Source organism: Thermobia domestica, chromosome 12 (genome assembly GCF_964235325.1).
Source record: "Thermobia domestica chromosome 12, izTheDome1.hap1.1, whole genome shotgun sequence".
Taxonomy (NCBI): domain Eukaryota; kingdom Metazoa; phylum Arthropoda; class Insecta; order Zygentoma; family Lepismatidae; genus Thermobia; species Thermobia domestica.
The window spans coordinates 117133475-117147460 of NC_137465.1; the positions used below are offsets into that span (position 1 = coordinate 117133475).

The following is a 13986-nucleotide window of genomic DNA, read 5'->3' on the forward strand; positions in this document are numbered from 1 at the left end:
TGGGTTTTCCTCATTTCATACCAGGCAAATGCCGGGTAGTACCCAACATATAGGTCCCAGGCCGTTTGCTTCCTTCCCTTTCCCCGGATAGTGTGCTCACCGAGGGACGTCATAACTCACATGTGACGGGCTAACAAGGTCATTGATGCCGAAAGCCCAGAAATCTAAATCCTAAATCTTCACTACACAAGAAAATGTTCGCGCTGAAAACGGTTTCTTAGCAATTATGTTAAGCAGTCCTGTAGTAAATCTCCATCAAGTAATAAACCGTCACATATAAAAAGGAAAGAATAAACACATAACATTCATTTTGCGTACCTTGAAATGTAAAAAGTTACAGAACATTAATATTCAAAGATTTCTCAAAATTCAGATTAACCCATTTCTTTCTCCTCAACCATTAACGAGTTACAATAGTAAGAATTGTGGTCATAAATCACATTACTTGTTTAGTACTATTTTAAAGCAAGTTATACTAAAGGAATATATAATTAATGGAATATTTAACTAAAGTGATAATTTACTATTGCACTTACCCAGGCTTTTCTTTCCTTCCGCTATTCTTTTCCGTTTGTAAACAACCTCGTTTATAAACCAGCTCGCAAGCATACGACAGTTGTTTCATGACGTCATCTATGGTGCAAGAAAGAGGTGTCTATAGGCGGTCAGGACCTCACACACAGATGGACGTATATAACATATAGCTGAAGTATTTAACATACGTATACGTATATAAAATACGGAAGATTGTTAGATATCAGACATCCTGCAGCGACATGATATAACATCCAAGCGCGTTAAAGGCAGTAGCTGTGTAGCATATGGATAAAGTACGCTCCGTACAGATTTCCTTAGTAAACATAACGAATCCTTGTATTTGTACAATATACCGCTGTCCGGATAATGGATTTTTCTCAGTGTACGCAATGTGTTTTGCTTTGTACGGTACATTCAGTTTTGGACTTGCATTTCAGAGCTCTTGCTGTGTTCTCGTTGTACAGTCTAGACTACTTTCGATTTTACAACTTTGAGGTTGAACTTTGGGTTTATTCTATGAGAAGGTTACCAGATCTCTGAGTGAAATACATTCTACGGGTCAATAAACTAAATTTATGGGCTTAAATATTAAATTATCTAAATGTACTTAGTTGCTGTTAGTTGTTTACAAGTGTTATATTTTTATTGTAACAAACGTCTAGGTTTAAAGTCTTCATTGTTGCGCCTATTTTATCGCACGGCAACAACACTATTTTCGTTTACTGATTTACCAGTTGAAACTTAAATTTAGTTTCGATGGAAATGAACTGTTCAATTTCTCTGTTTTGAAATCTGTAATATTAACACTTGATAGGAATGATAATAATAATTGTTGTGCGTTCTTCAAGAAAGCAGATAAACCAAATTTGATTAAGATAATGCATGCAAGGGCGCCGATCCTGGGGGGCCGGGGGGCCCGGGCTCTCCCAAAGCTCCTGTGGGCCCCCTATTGTATTTATAAACTTACAATATTTGGAATAATTTGAACGCAATTTATCTTAAAATTCTCATATATATATATATATATATATATATATATATATATATATATATATATATATATATATATATATATATACTCCTGCATCTGAATGCCCCCCCCCCCCAAATTTAGAGAGAAATCGGCGCCCTTGAATGCAGTATATTCTCGTGATACCAGTCAGTATTTCATATGTTGAACTAGTGTTTAGTGTAATTGGAATTTTATTTGACAGATAATATAATGCCAACACAACTCCTGATGGTTGAAATTCGTGTTTAGATGAACTTGTAAATGATGCGAAAATGATGTTATTTATTCCACAAAATATTTTGGATAATAGAACTCTTCTTCTGCATTGAGGAACTCAATAATAATAATAATAATAATAATAATAATAATAATAATAATAATAATAATAATAATAATAATAATAATAATAATAATAATAATAATAATAATAGATAAATAGATAGATAGATAGGCGTCTTATAATTGCTAATCTTTTGTATTATTTCATTTAGTTTGATACACTATACCTTTGGTTAATAGTAATGGTAGTTTTAGTAGTTATGAATGTTAGAAGTAACAATGATAATAACTTGCAAGAAAAAGATTCAGTTTAAAATTTGTGCTCTCAGTTACACAAATACTGGTCTTTCTTCTTCAGGTCTATCTGGCAACAATAATACAGTGAAACCTGTCTTTAGCGGAATCGAGCGGGACTTGCAAAAATTTCCGTTAAAGTCAGGTTTCCGCTTAGTGGAGGTAGACCTTTTTTCCTTTCTTCTTTTTTTTTAAAAAAAAATACATGCTTATAGAGGGGCATACTGAGAAAATATATTGCTGTATGTACATCGTTCGATTACAGTACTTCTTTCTTCTACGAATAAATACACAAAAAATTAAAATGAATACAAAATATACTATGCACACGTTTTCTTTATTTTTCTAATAGCCAAGCAGGGTTTTCTGTGTACATTGCTGCTTGGCTGCTTGACTTTCCGCATACAATTTAGCCTGAGAAATTATACTAAGTGAATCAGAATCATTTTTCCGTAAGGCAAAATTTTTGCAGTTCTTTTAAACTTCTGAGAGCATCTTGATATGTATTTATTCTACACTCTTCTTCGAACTCGGTATCGTATTACTCTTCTTCCTCTATCTCGTTTTCTTCTTTCCGACATTCCGTATGATTCTTGATTAAGTTGCGGGGATTAAGGACAATTTGTGGGGATGAATATGAGTGTGGTTGGGGAAGGTCAACACTGTCCAGAAATATTTAACAAAAGAACGAATATTTTATCGCAGACAATGTAATGTATATGTCTCACAGAATGTCTAAACGCTGCAGTCCGGAACTCAGAATTTTCCGTTAAATGTTTATTTTTCTTTCCGTTGTCCGCGTAACACAGTTTCCGCTTAATGAAGGGACTTTTACACGTTTTGTTCTCCAAAATTCATGGGATCGTGAAATATTTCCGTTTAAGACAGTTTTCCGTTTAATAAAGGGTCCGTTGAAGACAGGTTTTACTGTACTAATTCAGTAATACCAACACGTTAGCGTGCCCGTTATATGGGTCTACAGCAAGCGATAAGCATCTGATGTACCTCATACTTTTTTTTTTTTTTTACTGGAGGACAACAAGCTACATAAAAAGAACTCACACACACACACACACACACACAGGAATTCCCGTTTCACCGAATATAGCCGACTCCTCAGGCATGTGATAATTGAGTAGCCTAAGGCATTCGACAAAACAGGAGTGTACGATTTTTTAACTTCTGAATCAGTGAGCTAAATAATGATGTAGAGAAGTAAAACTGTTTAAAATGTTTTAAATGTTTAAGATATTCACAAAGACCATAAACAAAACACAAGTGCTATTTACTGTAACGTTATAAATTTTTCATTTGTAAATGTTTTTTCAGAAAACTATAAAAGTAAATGCAATAGTGAAAGAGATGCTTTTACTCTTAAATGGACATATATAAATATATTGATAGGTGTTGTAAATCTTGTCTTAGTCGATGTTTTAGTTAATGGCATGTGTTTACCAGTAAATATCACGCAGTGTAATATCTTTCATAAAAAGAGCATAAAATTGTTGGGTCATTTGAACTTTTTCTTGGTATTTATTTTAAACCTTAATGTATGAATGTAATTTCTCAAACACGGAGAACATATTTATTTGTGGATGACACATCGGTAATTTCCTTTAGTTAATGTTTTAAAGGGAACACAATAACAACGTATAAACGAAATATAAACAAGGTATAACAACTAAAGTGAATTTTTGTTCATAATCTTATATAGTTCTAAAAAATCTATTTAAAACTGTCATAGAAATGTTCGAAATTTATTATCTAACTTTTATATATATTATTAACTGTAGTATTGCCTTTGATTATTACATTTATTGTTGGAGGAAAATATTTTTTTAAAACATAAATTTAATATTTTCTGAATTACATGATTTGTGGTTATAATAAAAGAACAGAATATAAATTATTCTATTATACTTTCTCATATTGCAGTCAATTAGATACCAACACACAGAAAATTGTGTTCAAAGTAATAATTTCGGAAAGATTTTCCCAGGCAATTGCATTACGGTAAACTTCTTGTAAAATTTTATGAGTTTCTTCATGAACTACTCTTATAATGTAGTTTAGTAAACCTTAAAGATTCATATGGTTCAGATTTATTGATATCGTTGAAGTATACTGAAATGTTAGTTACTAGGTGGTAATACTACAATATAATATTATTCGTTGAAAGCTATTGTAGAGAATCTTGTAAGCGATTTATTACTAAATTGCAATACGGAACTGAAATTTCATCTTAAATAATTGATGTCTTGTCCCAAAAAAGTTATATCTTGTTATATTGATCATTAATTTAATAGAAAATAAAGGTATTTTTATATTATTTATTTACTAGCATAATAACCGTTCTTGCACAGGAAGAATGCAGTTTATGGAAATTAGTAGCAGAAAGCCAGTTCTTCACACGGGAAAAATAAGTTTGATGGCAAATATTTAAAATATACAGTATATATGCACACATATTTTACAGCTTCCAGAATATTTGTTGATCTAAATTTGATTTCAATAGATCTACACAAAAACTCGCATAATCGCTCTTAAATTATATTTCTCAACGTTAAAACCGACTTAGCATGGGCGCCGATTTCTCAGTAACTTTGGGAGGGGGGAGATTCAGATACAGAAGGCATATATGAGGATTTTAAGACAAATTGAATTCAAATTATGCTACATATAGTATATTCATAAATACAATGCGGGGCCCACATGAGCTTTGAGGAGGCCCAAGCCCCCCAGGATCGGCGCCCTTGCGACTTAGATCGTTTTCTTGTACTCCAAATCAGTGGATTCACCTCAGGCCATGTAAATCGTTAGGCAAAATCTATAATCGATTTAAGTCACTCCAAAATCATTTGTTTTTAAAGAAACGTTTGTAAATGTATTTTGTCAAAGTTGAGACCAAGTAAAATTACATCTTTGAACTCGAAATCGGTAGTTTTCCCATGTATCGTGGATATTGTTCTCAAAACTCTTATTCCTCAAAATGTATTCTCATATATTATATTATATTATTTATTACATTATATTTACAATCAGTTTATTAACTTAACATTTTAAAACTATAAATCGTGTTAACACAAAGACATTATTTGAGATCTGAGACTTGGGGGAACTAGTTTGCACTGAAGAGCCGTGAAATTTCTCGTCTCGTTTCTGAGACGAGATTTTGTCATGATCCGTGTCTTGTCTTGAACTTAAAGAAAGTACTTCTTGTTTCATTTTCAAGACTAGACGAGATTTTACTCGTCCCTTGGGCAACAAGATAACTTTCATGTTAAGATGATCAAGTTAGTTAAGGATTGCAGTATGAGGAAGTTATATACAAAATCTTTCAGTTTAACGTCACACGATTTAGGCTGAGGGACACGGATAATTAAGACAAGCAAATGATGATATAAGAATTAGTGGAATGAGAATATGGGAAGAAAGCGAGTGCCCGGAGAAAATCAACGGACATGAAGGAAGCCTATATACAGTAATAGTTTGCCAATAATGGGGAATAATTGTGATGATTATTATGGTACTAGCTGAAATGCCCTTTCTTCGCACGGAGAGAATACATGTAGGTTTATGGAAAGCATTTGAACCCCTAGGATAGCATGGAACGAATTTGACATTGGAAATGTCACTATTCATCTCAGAGACAATAAAAACTATGGATTGGACAGTAATATTTGTCGTTTTCGGTTATTTTTACATGTCACTTCCTCCCTTGCCGAAAATGTGCTAAAAACCTAAGGTAGGCCAGGGTTCATTCATACACGAAAGATCATCAAACAAAATCGGTACTATAGTCTAGAACAGCGTTTCCCAACCGGTGTGCCGCGGCACACTGGTGTGCCGCGAATGAGCCGCTGGTGTGCCGCGAGGAAATCGAAACAAATTATTAATTCGATAGGAACCAAATTGCAAGACATAGGGGAAAATATATATTTGTATTTCACATTATTATGAACCTCTACCATAAATCTACAATTTTAAGTTTCATACTGTGTTACTTTTCTGTACATTTTTAATGTTGAAAAACGTATTTATGATTGTCATAACCATTATTGCTTCTTTATTGTTGCAGACTATTTCGCAACTTGAAATTTTAACATATCATTCAATAAATTCAACAAAGCAAACATGCATACAAATTACCTATATTTGAGTTTTAAAAGTATAGGAGATTTGTTTATTTATTCGTTATTTAGTGATCTTCCCTTTTAGTTAAAGGTTAGATACAGTTTTCGAAAGAGAAAATAGATTTTTAAAAACCCGAGTCCTATATTTCATTGCAATTGTTTTTTATTTCAAAACTAGAATGAAAAATAAGCATAATGATTTACCATTTACCATGGGGGAAAATCAGTGATCGAGCTTTCTTCTTTGTACAAAGGACAGTAATCACATAAAAATACCACGGTATTTTATATTTACAAATAATAATAGTAGTAATAATATATATATATATATATATATATATATATATATATATATATATAATGGGTGTGCCGCGAGAATTCAAGTTACACCTGTAGTGTGCCGCAAGTTGAAAAGGGTTGGGAAACGCTGGTCTAGAAGGATTTACCGATAAACGTCGTAACATACATGTTTATGTATAGCTCATAGGCTACTTGATTTATCCCATATAACTTAATCAAAATATTTGTCCATCACTAGATTTATATGTCAGTAAAAGTGTCAATAAAAGAGTGATGCTTTCGGAGCACTTCTTTGCGGCCCAGCTAAGAATATATAATACTTGTTCGTGACTAGTGGAGTAATCCATCTGTCTTGGAAGCAAGATAATGTGATGGTGAATGATCTTTATTGTGCACGTTGATCTTGCATGATAGTCTGTGCAGTGTGCGTACGTCAAATACACTGGAATCAAGTCCCGGTCGCGGTTCAGAGCCCTCGTTCATAGTGACCATATCCTTCATAACCTCGGCGTTCCAAAAAATGAAATATTTCAGTTTAACACCCTATTATTATGTCCTTAAATTTAAGGGTGACGATGATGAAAGCAAGTGAATGATGATGGAAGAAATGGTGGAATGAAAAAATGGAAGTACCCCGAGAAAACTCACAGACACGATGTTATCCTCAGCAAAATTACTTGGTTGGGGATCGAACCGGGGACACAATGAGCCACAGGTAATCTCTCTACCATTGAACCACCGAGCCCCATCGCCGGTGTAAGCACAAGAACGTAAAATACAAAAACTCAACTGAAAGTAAAAGTTTGAAATGAATTTTAAACACGATCAAATTAATCATAAATTACTTTTTTTTTTTTTTTTTTTTTTAAGAAACTGAGTTTTGTGAAGTATTACCAGTAGCCAGATATTACACTAAAAAAATCCAATATTTACAAGACTTTAAAAAAATGTAGGATAAAGGGAATAGCCTGAAAATTTGTGGTGATGTATTTGGCATTAGGAATGCTACATTTTCACTGTAAAGATTTCCATATTATATATTATGTAGTAAACATGGTAAATAATTTGAAATTATAAATCAAATTTCGGAGCTGTCGGCATGTAAGGCCATTTAACCCGTCTCGTATAATAGGGATGACGTCCCTCGGCGAACACACTATCCGATGAAAAGGAAGGAAGGAAGCCTCTTGGCATCATTATGTTAAGTACCATCCCGGCATTTGCCTAGTGTGAATGAGGGGAAACTCAGGGAAAACCTCACTCAAGATGGCCTGCCTGAAAAAGCTGTTGCACTTTTTCGACCGAGTGTCCCTACCGGGAATCGAACCCAAGACTGCTCGCACCAAAGGCGAGAGTGTTAGCGACTACGCCACGCGGGGCCACAAATAAAGTAAATAAAGCTATTTTTTACTAGTATTACATATATTATTTAGTAAGTAAAGATATTTATTTTACAGCAATTTAATGCTTCATACCGTCAAGTTCTGAAGTTACTATTTTTCGTAAATTCTAAGATTTTTCCGTTTTGTGAGGTAAAACAGTTGCAAAGTATTTGGATATTTACTGTTATAATTTACGGTAAATACATATAGGATAATAGTGACAGTAGAAAAAACCAAGAGTTTTTCGCAGCGATACTGGCTTGAAAGGATCTTTGAAAAGAAAAAAGAAGAAAAAAAAACTTCAGCTGCGAAAAATGAGAATAAACCCACAACATTAGGAAGAATTCCATATGGAAAACACGTTAAAATGCGAAGTTGTGTAAGTAAGCGTCTCGTCCGTCTTTTTGTTGTGTTGGCGCCTCGCCAACATGTCTGAGAAAGCCATATGAGATAGCGAAAGAAAGGATCCATCCATTGAAGTAACCTTGTGAAGGCCGTCCGTGAGTCATAATGATCTTCATTTGTTTGCATAACACTTAACAATACTTGTCTGATTGAACTTCATGTCTTCTAACATTATACGTGACCGAAATGTTGTTGAATCCATTTGTATAGTTAGACAGGCGATGTTTACACGAATTACGCAGTGAATCCAATGGCTCTCAAGTTTGACTGACACTGCGTAGGAAACCAGTTTTCACCTATTTGTGTTTATTTCGAAATATCATTTTAAGAATTAAACTAAACTTGATCTTCCAAAATTTTTCGGCTTTTGATTTTTTGTTTAGCATCTGAATAGAATTAATTGAAGACTTGGTAGTTAGCTCATATTGTTCGTGAACAATGAATACCTTGAACCTTGAATCTTGAAACCTTGAACAAGATCAACAGTTAAATGAATTTTATTACTGTTTCACATAGCTTCAGTTCTGGAAATGGATGTAAACGCCAATGAATTTAATATTGACGATTAAATTGTTTTACAGTATTTGGAAAAGTGTTTGAATCAGTCGGATTTTCTGGGAATTCATCTTGAACAATAATGCGAAGAGTAAATCGAGTACGTTCTGTGAAGTAGATTACGCAATGGTGAGTTTCTGAGTTTTAACCCCTGCTCCCATTTAACAAGATATTATGAGAGAATTAACATTTACCATATATGTGTAGAGATGAAGGTGACATTATGAGCCATTCATGTATTATGAGCAACTCCTCAATATCTTTGCAATTTTCAAATATCTAGAAGGTTCGCGGTGGCTTAGTGATAGAGCGCTCATCTCTGGTGCATGGGCAGGCCCGTAGCCAGCCCTAAAACTTAGGGAGGGCCCGGCTGAAGTTAGGGGGGCCCGATCCAACCATATGATAGTTCATCACCATATTATAGTTCTTTTGCAAGCCTACTGTAAAACTTTTAGGGGGCCTGCAAAAATTTAGGGGGGTGGCCCCCCTAGACCCCCCTGAATACGGGCCTGTGCATGGGGTTCCGGGTTCAAACCCTGCTCCCGCCAAGTGAACTTTGTGATGGACAAACACCGTGTGCCTGGCTTTTCTCGGGATTCTCCCGTTTCCTCCCACTCCCATTCCGCCATTTCATTCATTTTTCATCATCACCGCCTCCTTTAGCCTAGCTGGCATAACCATGGGACGTAAAACTCAAAGATTTCGTTTCATTTCAAATATCTAGGATCAATATTAACAGACGAAAATCATATTCACAAAGAAATTAAAGGTTGATTAAAAGCAGGGAATTCGTGTTATTATTCAGTTCACAATCTTTTGTCGTCGTGAATTCTGTAGAGGAATTAGAAGCTTAATATAAATAAAAGGATAATCATGCCTGCTGTCCCATATGGTTACGAAACGTCGTCTCTTACTTTGAGGGAAGAACTAGACTGAAAGTATTTGAGAACAAGATCCTAAGATAATATTCGGACTCAACAGGAACGGAAAAGGGAAATGGGCGGAAACTTCATAACAAGGAACTATATAATTTATACCATTTACTAAGCATTGTTAGGGTCATGAAGTCTAGGAAGCTCAGGTGGGCAGGTCAGGATGGAAGAAAGTAGGAACGCTTTCAAAGTTTTAACTGAAAAACCAATCGGAAAACGACCGTTAGGAAGAGCTAGGCACAGATGGAAGGACAATATTAAGACTGATCTAGTAGAAACTGGATGCAGTATTTATAAAAAAATACTTTTATAAAATGCACTAACTATACTTGGTGGGATAAAATAAATAAATTACTGGACCTACTGTTAGTCTAAAACCATTGAACATTCTTCCTAAGGTTGAAGGCTTAAGTTTTATGAATATTTGCAAATGATGATGATAATTGAAACGTCAAAAAGTTAACTCTTGACTTATGCTTTTAGTTTTAATTTCGGGCCTTCATTTTATCCTATAAAGAAGGTTATTCTTTGTGCATTTTATAAAAGCATTGATTTAAAATAAATAAATAAATAAATGGTTATTGTGTATGTATTTATCTATTTTTGTTTTTAGTGGAAGGCAATAGTTCCTGATTTTTAGCTAAGGGCACCACATGTAGATCTCGAACCAGTACTGAATCATTTTGTAGTTTATTAAAGTAATGCTTAATTAACTGATACTGTCTACATATATGCAAAATCTAAAAACATTGGTGGATCTGTGTGGCATTCAAGTTGTAAGGTTTGACTATAGGAAACAAACAAACACGAAAGAAACCTAATAAAAGCATTTTTAAAAAACATTTACTCTTGAAAAGTCAGTTTATATTTTTCATAAAGGGTTTTATACGTTTTCCTAACTTTTATGCATTTAATTGAATTATTATTATTATTATTTTTTTTTTTTTTTTAATGAGCGCGGAACACTGGATAAAGACTACTCTTGAATTGAATAACGTTTATTCTTTTTATTTAAATTATATTTCATTGGCGCCACTTGTAAATTTTTCAAGGGATTTTTAGAAAAAGACAAAGAAATTAATTTCCAAATTCACTTATCTTAATCAAAGCATAGACCTTTATTTCGAGCAGTACCAATTACAATAGTGACATTAAGCGACAATTTTTTCTTTTACATTTTGTATTCTTTTCAAATCAAAATGTTCCTTTCTTATGATAATGAAATATACCTAATTAATAGTTTTTATTTATTAAATGGCTCTGCTAATTAAGTCCTACATTCAATTTTAAATAGGAAATTTTCCAGAAAATATATGGTGCACTTGCATATGTAAAGTGTAATGAAAATAACGCGTTTCATTTGTTGGAGAGATTTACAGAATCTTTTACTCTTACTAACAGAATGTAGATACCATTTTATAAAGTGTGTCAGTGATAAATATCTTTTGCGACAAAATATATTATATTTTATATTGTGATAATAAACGATTCAGATATGAAAATTTTTAATCATTGATACACGCCTGCTCTAATAGCTAAATTTGAATAGTAAAACAATATTTAATTTTAAGATAGAACTTACTGGTGGAAATACTTTATTTTCAAAGCCTGATCTAGTAGGGAAGTGAAAAAAACAGAAAGAAATCAGATTTCAATGCATTTATGAAAAACATAAACAAGGTCAAGGCCAACTAAGAACGAGTTACTGTATACTACATAAGCGAAGATAAAATTCGAAAATAGCATTCAGATCGAACCATACATCGAGATAACAAGAAACTCTCTATCATCGCAACCTAAGAACATCCAGTGAAGAGATAGAGAAAGCATTGAAAGCTAACTATCACAATCTGAACTTGAAGTATCGAAAAAGAAACCACTGTCCGGTCAATCATCAAGTTTGGCAGAAGGTATTAGAAACACTCAAAAAAAAAAAAAAAAAAAAAAAAAAAAAAAAAATGGCATTCCAATCGGCTGAGAAAAACTTCCTTATAAGTGAAGGTTAATTTAATTGTTATCTAAAGCCCATACTAGTTTTATTTGTGTTATGTGAGTATTATAATTGAATGCTTTGGCACTTGGGTCCATATACTGCATTCTGCAAGCGGATTTTGGGGGGTGGCCAATTTGGCAACCGCTTCAGGCCCCGTGTTCTGAACACGTTTCGTCCAAGTAGATACAAAAGCACATCACCCCCCATATATATAAATCGTGGTTATACATACATAAATCGTGGTTAAATTTTGAATTCGTGCCTCGGCAATTTTTACCTGTATCTTGGACCCGTCGGATCATTATTGACATTAGGCCCCTTGCGCACCTAACGCCGTCTCTGCTGGAACGAACGCGATACTATAACTTGTTTCAGTTTATGCTTTCGTAATTGTTAAATCTCTATTATAATTTTACCTTTTTAATATTACATTGCCATAATTTTCTTTATGTAACTATCATTTTGTAATCCAATTGAATATTAAATAAATATTGTCATTTATGACAATTAGAGATCAACACTACCCCTCAACATTAATTATTCACATTAGCTTGCATATGTTTACAATTTCATCTTAAATTCATCTTAGTACAATATAAATTTTAGAGAACACGACAATGTTGAAACACAAGTATTTAACTTTTGTTTGGTAATAACTGTGGTCTTTTTAATTTTTAAAAATAGATTTACATTTTGAAATTAAAATTTTGAAAACCACCTCGTAACTTATATCCAAAAAATTCCGGCGCCTGTTGTTGATACTCTAACCTAGGTTTAGTATAACATATGTTTACACTTACTTAAGTACTGGTAGGTTTATTTTATTATTATTATTGGTTACATTTACCGGAAAAATTGTCATTATAAAGTAGGTGGACAACGAATTACTAATTTTCACTTGGACTCTATTTCACAAACTTCCAGCATTATTATACACACTTGGGGTATCTTTTATGTGAAAATGAATGTGAGATATTCTTCTTGACTTAAGTATGAAGGAGATTTAGTTATTTACTACTAAATGGACTTTCAGTTTGATGTATGCCTCGCTAGATAGTAAGAGTACTAAGATTTTCAGTTTTATAGTATAGTCTACATCCAATATTAAAAAGGGAATTTCCTTCAAAATTGTTTGGTGTTTATGACGTTTCTATGGTAATTAAAATGATTTTATGATTAATTTATCGTTAAGTAAGGAACCGACAACAATGGGTAAAATAAAATACGTGACTGCAAGTAGAAAGGAGGAAGTTGAAATTGTGTTGAAGTATTCTAACTTAAAATCGTGTTAAATAGCAACGAAATGTAATGTTTCTCTCCAAAGCGTAGGAAGAATATATACAGGAAGTGAATATGGGCGAGCCAGTATTGCCAACAAAAGATACAACTGCAAGGGACTGAGGAAGACCACACTAAGGCAAGAAAGAATGCTTAAGAATGTTGCATTAGGTAGCCGAAAGGCTACTGATAACAAATTAATTGTTTTGTAAGGTAGGATACAAAATCGGCACCAGAACAGTTCGGAGCCGACTGCATGACTTTGACTTACGACTTCGTCGTCCGATAAAGAGCCTCATGTAACACCACCTGTGAACAGAGAACGTTTGTCTTGAGTCATGAGGCAGAAAGTTTGGACTGCAAATGATTGGTGAAAGTAAGATCACTTTTTCATTAGTTCATGAATGAATGAGTAAATAATGAATAGAGTTCATTCAAACCTACCATCACATTTTTCTGTTTCAGCAAAAATAATATGAATGACTGATCTTATTTCTAATGGTTTCTTGTAGATTTGATGTTTAGAAGAAGCGATTGTGAAAATAATGGAAGATGAGAAGTACTACGTGAGGCGGCACCCTAGAGAGCAATTACAAAGGAATAGTAGTATGGAGTGTGATATCACTCAAAGATACAGGACCAATGTGTTTTATTGAGGGTACAATGGGTAAAATCAATATCAATATATATTGAATATTTGTCTAATCCTTCAAATGAAGCAATGGTATCCAGAAAATGGTGAAATTTTATGCAGGATGAAGCACCGTGCCATTCTTCCAAGCTTATTATGAATCACCTGGAGTAGAAAAGAGTCAAAGTACAAGATTGGCCATGGAGTAGTACAGGCCTTAATCCAACAGGAGTGTGCTATATGCTGGAGAACATG

The 13986-nt window shown here is 33.6% G+C and overlaps 1 protein-coding gene across 2 annotated transcripts in view; it reads left to right on the plus strand.

Moving 5' to 3' along the window:
- LOC145666602 (A disintegrin and metalloproteinase with thrombospondin motifs 7-like) overlaps positions 1-13986 on the plus strand; it is a 347276-nt gene that overhangs the window by 120933 nt on the left and 212357 nt on the right. The gene's annotated exons all lie outside the window — the stretch shown is intronic.